Source organism: Oncorhynchus keta, chromosome 28, assembly GCF_023373465.1.
Source record: "Oncorhynchus keta strain PuntledgeMale-10-30-2019 chromosome 28, Oket_V2, whole genome shotgun sequence".
NCBI classification, from domain to species: Eukaryota; Metazoa; Chordata; class Actinopteri; order Salmoniformes; family Salmonidae; genus Oncorhynchus; species Oncorhynchus keta.
In genome coordinates this window covers 3371514-3384013 of record NC_068448.1, presented here as the reverse complement: position 1 = coordinate 3384013, position 12500 = coordinate 3371514, and the positions used below count along the sequence as shown (strand labels likewise).

Here is a 12500-nt window from a genome sequence, read left to right as displayed (position 1 = left end):
AACTAGATATTGGTATGTATATAACTAGATATTGGTATGTATATAACTAGATATTGGTATGTATATAACTAGATATAACTAGATATTGGTATGCATATAACTAGATATTGGTATGTATATAACTAGATATTGGTATGTATATAACTAGATATTGGTATGTATATAACTAGATATTGGTATGTATATAACTAGATATTGGTATGTATATAACTAGATATTGGTATGTATATAACTAGATATTGGTATGTATATAACTAGATATTGGTATGTATATAACTAGATATTGGTATGTATATAACTAGATATTGGTATGTTTATAACTAGATATTGGTATGTTTATAACTAGATATTGGTATGCATATAACTAGATATTGGTATGTATATAACTAGATATTGGTATGTATATAACTAGATATTGGTATGTATATAACTAGATATTGGTATGTTTATAACTAGATATTGGTATGTTTATAACTAGATATTGGTATGTTTATAACTAGATATTGGTATGTATATAACTAGATATTGGTATGTATATAACTAGATATTGGTATGTATATAACTAGATATTGGTATGTATATAACTAGATATAACTAGATATTGGTATGCATATAACTAGATATTGGTATGCATATAACTAGATATTGGTATGTATATAACTAGATATTGGTATGTATATAACTAGATATTGGTATGTATATAACTAGATATTGGTATGTATATAACTAGATATTGGTATGTATATAACTAGATAATGGTATGTATATAACTAGATATTGGTATGTATATAACTAGATATTGGTATGTATATAACTAGATATTGGTATGTTTATAACTAGATATTGGTATGTTTATAACTAGATATTGGTATGCATATAACTAGATATTGGTATGTATATAACTAGATATTGGTATGTATATAACTAGATATAACTAGATATTGGTATGTATATAACTAGATATTGGTATGTATATAACTAGATATTGGTATGTATATAACTAGATATTGGTATGTATATAACTAGATATTGGTATGTATATAACTAGATATTGGTATGTATATAACTAGATATTGGTATGTATATAACTAGATATAACTAGATATTGGTATGTATATAACTAGATATTGGTATGTATATAACTAGATATTGGTATGTATATAACTAGATAATGGTATGTATATAACTAGATATTGGTATGTATATAACTAGATATTGGTATGTATATAACTAGATATTGGTATGTATATAACTAGATATTGGTAGGCATATAACTAGATATAACTAGATACTGGTATGTATATAACTAGATATTGGTATGTATATAACTAGATATTGGTATGTATATAACTAGATATTGGTATGTATATAACTAGATATAACTAGATATTGGTATGTATATAACTAGATATAACTAGATATTGGTATGTATATAACTAGATATAACTAGATATTGGTATGTATATAACTAGATATAACTAGATATTGGTATGTATATAACTAGATATTGGTATGTATATAACTAGATATTGGTATGTATATAACTAGATATTGGTATGTATATAACTAGATATAACTAGATATTGGTATGCATATAACTAGATATTGGTATGTATATAACTAGATATTGGTATGCATATAACTAGATATTGGTATGTATATAACTAGATATTGGTATGCATATAACTAGATATAACTAGATATTGGTATGCATATAACTAGATATTGGTATGTATATAACTAGATATTGGTATGTATATAACTAGATATAACTAGATATTGGTATGCATATAACTAGATATTGGTATGCATATAACTAGATATTGGTATGTATATAACTAGATATTGGTATGTATATAACTAGATATTGGTATGTATATAACTAGATATTGGTATGTATATAACTAGATAATGGTATGTATATAACTAGATATTGGTATGCATATAACTAGATATTGGTATGTATATAACTAGATTTTGGTATGTATATAACTAGATATTGGTATGTATATAACTAGATATTGGTATGCATATAACTAGATATTGGTATGTATATAACTAGATTTTGGTATGTATATAACTAGATATTGGTATGTATATAACTAGATATTGGTAGGTTTATAACTAGATATTGGTATGTATATAACTAGATATTGGTATGTATATAACTAGATATTGGTATGTATATAACTAGATATAACTAGATATTGGTATGTATATAACTAGATATTGGTATGTATATAACTAGATATTGGTATGTATATAACTAGATATTGGTATGTATATAACTAGATATTGGTATGTATATAACTAGATCAATTGGTATGTATATAACTAGATATTGGTATGTATGTATGTATATATATATTTTTTTACCTTTATTTAACCAGGCAAGTCAGTTAAGAACAAATTCTCATTTTCAATGACGGCCTAGGAACAGTGGGTTAACTGCCTGTTCAGGGGCAGAACGACAGATGTGTACCTTGTCAGCTCTGGGATTCGAACTTGCAACCTTTCGGCATATAAGTCAATGGTGTTAGATATAGGTATGTATATAACTCACTGGGGTTAAGTCTTGGTATGATGGTGAGTCTGAGTGTGTTTCCAGCACGTCTCAGTATCTGTGCCAGGTCTCTGTGAGGCAGGGTGACAACGGACCGCCCCTCCACTGCCTCTAGCTGGTCACCCGGCTGGATCTGACCTGACCGGGCCGCAGGGCTGCCCCCACGCACTGTCACAAACCTGTGGGACAGCATGGACGAGGCTGGGGTGGAGAGAGGGAGAGAGAGAGAGAGAGAGAGAGAGAGAGAGAGAGAGAGAGAGAGAGAGAGAGAGAGAGAGAGAGAGAGAGAGAGAGAGAGAGAGAGAGAGAGAGAGAGAGAGAGAGAGAGAGAGAGAGAGAGAGAGAGAGAGAGAGAGAGAGAGAGAGAGAGAGAGAGAGAGAGAGAGAGAGAGAGAGAGAGAGAGAGAGAGAGAGAGAGAGAGAGAGAGAGAGAGAGAGAGAGAGAGAGAGAGAGAGAGAGAGAGAGAGAGAGAGAGAGAGAGATCGATCGATCAGACAGGACACACAGCATCATGGTGAACCAGGTCTCTACAAGGTTAAAGATCAGTCAAGCACAACAGAGCTCCAACATATACAAGGAACAATTGAAGGTTGAAAAAGCACCTAAATTCTAGTAAATTCTGCAATATACAGTCTGTCCTTTTTTTCCAGTGGAACATGAGAAAGTATATGAGGAAGGGTGTGAGCAATGATATGAGGAAGGGTGTGAGCAATGATATGAGGAAGGGTGTGAGCAATGATATGAGGAAGGGTATGAGGAAGGGTGTGAGCAATGATATGAGGAAGGGTGTGAGCAATGATATGAGGAAGGGTGTGAGCAATGATATGAGGAAGGGTGTGAGCAATGATATGAGGAAGGGTATGAGCAATGATATGAGGAAGGGTGTGAGCAATGATATGAGGAAGGGTGTGAGCAATGATATGAGGAAGGGTGTGAGCAATGATATGAGGAAGGGTGTGAGCAATGATATGAGGAAGGGTGTGAGCAATGATATGAGGAAGGGTGTGAGCAATGATATGAGGAAGGGTGTGAGCAATGATATGAGGAAGGGTATGAGGAAGGATATTAGGAAGCATATGAGGAAGCATACAGTTGAGCTACAGCTGATGTACCAGTTCTAAAATAGGTCCCTAGCTCAGTGTGTGTGTGTGTGTGTGTGTGTGTGTGTGTGTGTGTGTGTGTGGCGCGTGCATGCACACCTAGCTCAGTCTGTCTTGGCGTGCCATGTACGACAGCTGCGCTAATAATTGATGATTGATTAAATAATTGAGGCGAACTTCCGATGGAAGACATTAAGTGATGCTACGGTATGCTTCAATGGTCATCACTCTGTCACAGGGTTCTATCTGGGCTGCAGACTGGAGCAGGGGAGGTTCTAGAATAGAGACAGGGTTCTATCTGGGTTACAGACTGGAGCGGGGGAGGTTCTAGAATAGAGACAGGGTTCTATCTGGGTTACAGACTGGAGCAGGGGAGATTCTAGAATAGAGACAGGGTTCTATCTGGGTTACAGACTGGAGCAGGGGAGGTTCTAGAATAGAGACAGGGTTCTATCTGGGTTACAGACTGGAGCAGGGGAGGTTCTAGAATAGAGACAGGGTTCTATCTGGGTTGCAGACTGGAGCAGGGGAGGTTCTAGAATAGAGACAGGGTTCTATCTGGGTTACAGACTGGATTAGGGGAGGTTCTAGAATAGAGACAGGGTTCTATCTGGGCTGCAGACTGGAGCAGGAGAGGTTCTAGAATAGAGACAGGAGACAGGGTTCTATCTTAGATACAGACTGGAGCAGGGGAGGTTCTAGAATAGAGACAGGGTTCTATCTGGGCTGCAGACTGGAGCAGGGGAGGTTCTAGAATAGAGACAGGGTTCTATCTGGGTTACAGAATGGAGCAGGGGAGGTTCTAGAATAGAGACAGGGTTCTATCTGGGTTACAGACTGGAGCAGGGGAGGTTCTAGAATAGAGACAGGGTTCTATCTGGGCTGCAGACTGGAGCAGGGGAGGTTCTAGAATAGAGACAGGGTTCTATCTGGGTTACAGAATGGAGCAGGGGAGGTTCTAGAATAGAGACAGGGTTCTATCTGGGTTACAGACTGGAGCAGGGGAGGTTCTAGAATAGAGACAGGGTTCTATTTGGGATACAGACTGGAGCAGGGGAAGTTCTAGAATAGAGACAGGGTTCTATCTGGGTTACAGACTGGAGCAGAGGAAGTTCTAGAATAGAGACATGGTTTATCTGGGCTGCAGACTGAGGCAGGGGAGGTTCTAGAATAGAGACAGGGTTCTATCTGGGCTGCAGACTGAGGCAGGGGAGGATCTAGAATAGAGACAGGGTTCTATCTGGGCTGCAGACTGGAACAGGGTAGGTTCTAGAATAGAGACAGGGTTCTATCTGGGCTGCAGACTGAGGCAGGGGAGGTTCTAGAATAGAGACAGGGTTCTATCTGGGCTGCAGACTGGAACAGGGTAGGTTCTAGAATAGAGACAGGGTTCTATCTGGGCTGCAGACTGAGGCAGGGGAGGTTCTAGAATAGAGACAAGGTTCTATCTGGGCTGCAGACTGAGGCAGGGGAGGTTCTAGAATAGAGACATGGTTCTATCTGGGCTGCAGACTGGAACAGGGTAGGTTCTAGAATAGAGACAGAGTTCAATCTGGGCTGCAGAATGAGGCAGGGGAGGTTCTAGAATAGAGACAGGGTTCTATCTGGGCTGCAGACTGGAACAGGGTAGGTTCTAGAATAGAGACAGGGTTCTATCTGGGCTGCAGACTGAGGCAGGGGAGGTTCTAGAATAGAGACTAGGTTCTATCTGGGCTGCAGACTGGAACAGGGTAGGTTCTAGAATAGAGACAGGGTTCTATCTGGGCTGCAGACTGAGGCAGGGGAAGTTCTAGAATAGAGTCATGGTTCTATCTGGGCTGCAGACTGAGGCAGGGGAGGTTCTAGAATAGAGACATGGTTCTATCTGGGTTACAGACTGGAGCAGGGGAAGTTCTAGAATAGAGACAGGGTTCTATCTGGGCTGCAGACTGGAACAGGGTAGGTTCTAGAATAGAGACAGGGTTATATCTGGGCTGCAGACTGAGGCAGGGGAAGTTCTAGAATAGAGTCATGGTTCTATCTGGGCTGCAGACTGAGGCAGGGGAGGTTCTAGAATAGAGACATGGTTCTATCTGGGTTACAGACTGGAGCAGGGGAAGTTCTAGAATAGAGACAGGGTTCTATCTGGGCTGCAGACTGGAACAGGGTAGGTTCTAGAATAGAGACAGGGTTCTATCTGGGCTGCAGACTGAGGCAGGGGAGGTTCTAGAATAGAGACAGGGTTCTATCTGGGCTGCAGACTGGAACAGGGTAGGTTCTAGAATAGAGACAGGGTTCTATCTGGGTTACAGACTGGAGCAGGGGAGGTTCTAGAATAGAGACAGAGTTCTATCTGGGTTACAGACTGGAGCAGGGGAGGTTCTAGAATAGAGACAGGGTTCTATCTGGGCTGCAGACTGGAACAGGGTAGGTTCTAGAATAGAGACAGGGTTCTATCTGGGCTGCAGACTGAGGCAGGGAGGTTCTAGAATAGAGTCATGGTTCTATCTGGGCTGCAGACTGAGGCAGGGGAGGTTCTAGAATAGAGACATGGTTCTATCTGGGTTACAGACTGGAGCAGGGGAAGTTCTAGAATAGAGACATGGTTCTATCTGGGCTGCAGACTGAGGCAGGGGAGGTTCTAGAATAGAGACAGGGTTCTATCTGGGCTGCAGACTGGAACAGGGTAGGTTCTAGAATAAAGGGCATTGTTCAACTGTGTATACACACAGACACACAGACACACAGACACACAGACACAGAAACACAAAGACACAGACACACAGACACACAGACACAAACACAAGGGAAATCAAACCCAATTCATTAACAAGGTAGAAGAAAATGTCTGTTTTATTTCTTTTCATGTGAGCAGTTCTATACACTTGATCAAATTAAACACAAATCCTCCAAGCCCCGTGAGAGAGAACGAGAGGGAGCGGGGGATAGAGAGGGGGCAGAGTGAGAGAAAGGGAGAGGTGGGGGTGAGTGAGAGTGAGAGTGAGAGAAAGAGATATTTGGGGGATAGAGAGAGGGAAAGGGAGAGGTGGGGGAAAGAGAGAGAGACAGGAAGAGAGGGAGACGGAGAGGTGGAGGAGAGGGGGGGAAGGGGGAGGAGAGAGAGAGACACGAAGAGAGGGAGTCGGAGAGGTGGAGGAGAGGGAGAGAGACACGAAGAGAGGGAGACGGAGAGGGAGAGAGGTGGAGGAGAGAGAGAGGTGGAGGAGAGAGAGAGAGACACGAAGAGAGGGAGACGGAGAGGGAGAGAGGTGGAGGAGAGAGAGAGAGACACGAAGAGAGGGAGACAGAGAGGTGGAGGAGAGGGAGAGAGGTGGAGGAGAGAGAGAGAGGTGGAGGAGAGAGAGAGAGACACGAAGAGAGGGAGACAGAGAGGTGGAGGAGAGGGAGAGAGGTGGAGGAGAGAGAGAGAGGTGGAGGAGAGAGAGAGAGACACGAAGAGAGGGAGACAGAGAGGTGGAGGAGAGGGAGAGAGGTGGAGGAGAGAGAGAGAGGTGGAGGAGAGAGAGAGAGGTGGAGGAGAGAGAGAGAGACACGAAGAGAGGGAGACAGAGAGGTGGAGGAGAGGGAGAGAGGTGGAGGAGAGGGAGATAGGTGGAGGAGAGGGAGAGAGGTGGAGGAGAGGGAGAGAGGTGGAGGAGAGGGAGAGAGGTGGAGGAGAGGGAGAGAGGTGGAGGAGAGGGAGAGAGGTGGAGGAGAGAGAGAGGTGGAGGAGAGAGAGAGAGACACGAAGAGAGGGAGACAGAGAGGTGGAGGAGAGGGAGAGAGGTGGAGGAGAGAGAGAGAGACACGAAGAGAGGGAGACGGAGAGGTGGAGGAGAGGGAGAGAGACGGGTGGGAAAAGATAGATAGAGAGAGAGAGAACCAATAAATCACAAAATGGAACAAACACCACATTGAGACTCTGCACTCAGAATTCCTCTGTGTACAACGTAAAACACCAAATAATGCATGCAGAGCAGAATTAGGCCGATACCCGCTAATCATCAAAATCCAGAAAATACATTAAATTCTACAACCACCTAATTGGAAGTGATTCCCAAACCTTCCATAACAAAGCCATCACCTACAGAGAGATGAACCTGGAGAAGAGTCCCCTAAGCAAGCTGGTCCTGGGGCTCTGTTCACAAACACAACCAGACCCCACAGAGCCCCAGGACAGCAGCACAATTAGATCATGAGAAAACAAAAAGATAATTACTTGAAACATTGGAAAAGATTAACAAAACAATAGAGCACATGAATGAATGTTATTTGGCCCTAAACAGAGAGTACACAGTGACAGAATACCTGAGGGAGTGAGACTGACTGACACAAACTTAAGGAAAACTTTGAACAGACTCAGTGAGCATAGCCTTGCTATTGAGAAAGGCCGCCGTAGGCAGACATGGCTCTCAAGAGAAGACAGGCTATGTGCTCACTGCCCACAAAATGAGGTGGAAACGGAGCTGCACTTCCTAACCTCCTGCCCAATGTATGACCATATTAGAGAGACATATTTCCCTCAGATTACACAGATCCACAAAGAATTTGAAAACAAATCCAAGTTTGATAAACTCCCATATCTACTGGGTGAAATTCCACAGTGTGCCATCACAGCAGCAAGATTTGTGACCTGTTGCCACAAGAAAAGGGCAACCAGTGAAGAACAAACTCCATTGTAAATACAACCCATATTTATGCTTATTTATTTTATATTGTGTACTTTAACCATTTGTACATTGTTAAAACACTGTATATATATAATATTACATTTGTCATGTCTTTATTGTTTTGACACTTCTGTATGTGTAATGTTTACTGTTAATTTTTATTGTTTATTTCACTTTATATATTCACTTTATATATTATCTACCTCACTTGCTTTGGCAATGTTAACACGTTTCCCATGCCAATAAAGCCCCTTGAATTGAATTGAGAGAGAGAGACGAAGAGACAGAGCGAGAGAGACAGAGAGAGAGAGAGAGAGACAGAGAGAGAGAGAGAGAGACAGAGAGAGAGACAGAGAGAGAGAGACAGAGACAGTGAGAGAGAGAGACAGCGAGAGAGAGACAGAGAGAGAGAGATACAGAGGGGAGAAAGAGAGAGAAAGAGAGAGAGAGAGAGTGACAGAGAGAGAGAGACAGAGAGAGCGATGGACAGAGGGAGAGAGAGAGACAGAGAGAGAGAGACAGAGACAGTGAGAGAGAGACAGAGAGAGAGAGATACAGAGGGAGAAAGAGAGAGAAAGAGAGAGAGAGAGAGACAGAGAGAGAGAGACAGAGAGAGAGAGACAGAGAGAGCGATGGACAGAGGGAGAGAGAGAGACAGAGAGAGAGACAGAGAGAGAGAGACAGAGACAGTGAGAGAGAGAGACAGCGAGAGAGAGACAGAGAGAGAGAGATACAGAGGGGAGAAAGAGAGAGAAAGAGAGAGAGAGAGAGTGACAGAGAGAGAGAGACAGAGAGAGCGATGGACAGAGGGAGAGAGAGAGAGAGAGAGAGAGAGAGAGAGACAGAGAGAGAGAGAGAGAGCGATGGACAGAGAGAGAGAGACAGACAGAGAGAGAGAGAGACAGAGAGGATTAAAATATCAAAAACATGGACAAAGTGCATTTGTCGCCAAGCTCAGACCTCAATCTACCTCTCCAACGCGAAGCATGCTGGGAGACTCACATGACATACAGACCAGAACAGGAGTTGTTATTATTTTTCTTTGCATTGGTTTTGTTCAGGAGAACAAGATTACAACGACCAATTCCAACCACAAGCACGACAGAATTAAACATTTATGGGAATACAAATACAACAGTATTGTGTAGGACACACTGCCCATATAGTCTGATGGAAGAAAAGGTGAACTTTAATGACCACTGTTTCCTTCATTTAACAATGACAGGCACAGTATATTAGCCTGTTCCCAGGTCAGTTTGTGTCAAAGCATACCATCTGGTTGTCACAGTATATTAGCCTGTTCCCAGGTCAGTTTGCGTCAAAGCATACTATCTGGTTGTCACAGTATATTAGCCTGTTCCCAGGTCAGTTTGTGTCAAAGCATACTATCTGGTTGTCACAGTATATTAGCCTGTTCCCAGGTCAGTTTGCGTCAAAGCATACTATCTGGTTGTCACAGTATATTAGCCTGTTCCCAGGTCAGTTTGTGTCAAAGCATACTATCTGGTTGTCACAGTATATTAGCCTGTTCCCAGGTCAGTTTGCGTCAAAGCATACCATCTGGTTGTCACAGTATATTAGCCTGTTCCCAGGTCAGTTTGCGTTCCCAGGTCAGTTTGCGTCAAAGCATACTATCTGGTTGTCACAGTATATTAGCCTGTTCCCAGGTCAGTTTGCGTCAAAGCATACCATCTGGTTGTCACAGTATATTAGCCTGTTCCCAGGTCAGTTTGTGTCAAAGCATACTATCTGGTTGGCATAGTATATTAGCCTGTTCCCAGGTCTTTTTGCGTTAAAGCATACCATCTGGTTGTCACAGTATATTAGCCTGTTCCCAGGTCAGTTTGTGTCAAAGCATACTATCTGGTTGGCACAGTATATTAGCCTGTTCCCAGGTCTTTTTGCGTTAAAGCATACTATCTGGTTGTCACAGTATATTAGCCTGTTCCCAGGTCAGTTTGCGTCAAAGCATACCATCTGGTTGTCACAGTATATTAGCCTGTTCCCAGGTCAGTTTGTGTCAAAGCATACTATCTGGTTGGCACAGTATATTAGCCTGTTCCCAGGTCAGTTTGCGTTAAAGCATACTATCTGGTTGTCACAGTATATTAGCCTGTTCCCAGGTCAGTTTGCGTCAAAGCATACTATCTGGTTGTCACAGTATATTAGCCTGCTCCCAGGTCAGTTTGCGTCAAAGCATACCATCTGGTTGTCACAGTATATTAGCCTGTTCCCAGGTCAGTTTGCGTCAAAGCATACTATCTGGTTGTCACAGTATATTAGCCTGTTCCCAGGTCAGTTTGCGTCAAAGCATACTATCTGGTTGTCACAGTATATTAGCCTGCTCCCAGGTCAGTTTGTGTCAAAGCATACTATCTGGTTGTCACAGTATATTAGCCTGTTCCCAGGTCAGTTTGTGTCAAAGCATACTATCTGGTTGTCACAGTATATTAGCCTGTTCCCAGGTCAGTTTGTGTCAAAGCATACTATCTGGTTGTCACAGTATATTAGCCTGTTCCCAGGTCAGTTTGTGTCAAAGCATACTATCTGGTTGTCACAGTATATTAATTAGCCTGTTCCCAGGTCAGTTTGTGTCAAAGCATACTATCTGGTTGTCACAGTATATTAGCCTGTTCCCAGGTCAGTTTGCGTCAAAGCATACTATCTGGTTGTCACAGTATATTAGCCTGCTCCCAGGTCAGTTTGTGTCAAAGCATACTATCTGGTTGTCACAGTATATTAGCCTGTTCCCAGGTCAGTTTGCGTGAAAGCATACCATCTGGTTGGCACAGTATATTAGCCTGTTCCCAGGTCAGTTTGCGTCAAAGCATACTATCTGGTTGTCACAGTATATTAGCCTGTTCCCAGGTCAGTTTGCGTCAAAGCATACTATCTGGTTGTCACAGTATATTAGCCTGTTCCCAGGTCAGTTTGCGTCAAAGCATACTATCTGGTTGTCACAGTATATTAGCCTGTTCCCAGGTCAGTTTGTGTCAAAGCATACCATCTGGTTGTCACAGTATATTAGCCTGTTCCCAGGTCAGTTTGCGTTAAAGCATACTATCTGGTTGTCACAGTATATTAGCCTGTTCCCAGGTCAGTTTGTGTCAAAGCATACTATCTGGTTGTCACAGTATATTAGCCTGTTCCCAGGTCAGTTTGCGTCAAAGCATACCATCTGGTTGTCACAGTATATTAGCCTGTTCCCAGGTCAGTTTGCGTCAAAGCATACTATCTGGTTGTCACAGTATATTAGCCTGTTCCCAGGTCAGTTTGCGTCAAAGCATACTATCTGGTTGTCACAGTATATTAGCCTGTTCCCAGGTCAGTTTGTGTCAAAGCATACCATCTGGTTGTCACAGTATATTAGCCTGTTCCCAGGTCTTTTTGCGTCAAAGCATACTATCTGGTTGTCACAGTATATTAGCCTGTTCCCAGGTCAGTTTGTGTCAAAGCATACGATCTGGTTGTCACAGTATATTAGCCTGTTCCCAGGTCAGTTTGCGTCAAAGCATACTATCTGGTTGTCACAGTATATTAGCCTGTTCCCAGGTCAGTTTGCGTCAAAGCTTACTATCTTTTTGTCACACCATAGGAGTTTATGAGATAATGATGATGATTATTTGTTGTCCCTGTTGTCCCTGGAACACCACTCTAATGGACCTAGTTAATGATGGTTATCTGTTGTCCCTGTAACACCACTCTAATGGACCTAGTTAATGATGGTTATCTGTTGTCCCTGTAACACCACTCTAGTGGACCTAGTTAATGATGGTTATCTGTTGTCCCTGGAACACCACTCTAATGGACCTAGTTAATGATGGTTATCTGTTGTCCATGGAACACCACTCTAATGGACCTAGTTAATGATGCTTATCTGTTGTCCCTGGAACACCACTCTAATGGACCTAGTTAATGATGGTTATCTGTTGTCCCTGTAACACCACTCTAATGGACCTAGTTAATGATGGTTATCTGTTGTCCCTGGAACACCACTCTAATGGACCTAGTTAATGATGGTTATCTGTTGTCCATGGAACACCACTCTAATGGACCTAGTTAATGATGCTTATCTGTTGTCCCTGGAACACCACTCTAATGGACCTAGTTAATGATGGTTATCTGTTGTCCCTGGAACACCACTCTAATGGACCTAGTTAATGATGGATATCTGTTGTCCCTGTAAC

General features: G+C 42.3%; 1 long non-coding RNA gene across 3 annotated transcripts in view; it reads right to left on the bottom strand.

The window, feature by feature from the left end:
• Positions 1–11946: 11946 nt before the first annotated feature.
• LOC127913099 (uncharacterized) overlaps positions 11947–12500 on the bottom strand; it is a 2174-nt gene continuing 1620 nt past the window's right edge. For 2 of the 3 annotated variants that reach the window (XR_008084729.1, XR_008084730.1), the window contains exons 3-5: positions 12222–12319; positions 12075–12123; positions 11947–12025 (exon numbers count right to left, since the gene is read on the bottom strand). This is a non-coding gene — a long non-coding RNA (uncharacterized LOC127913099). The remainder of the gene's footprint in view (positions 12026–12074; positions 12124–12221; positions 12320–12500) is intronic. The other variant, XR_008084731.1, reaches the window with a different exon arrangement.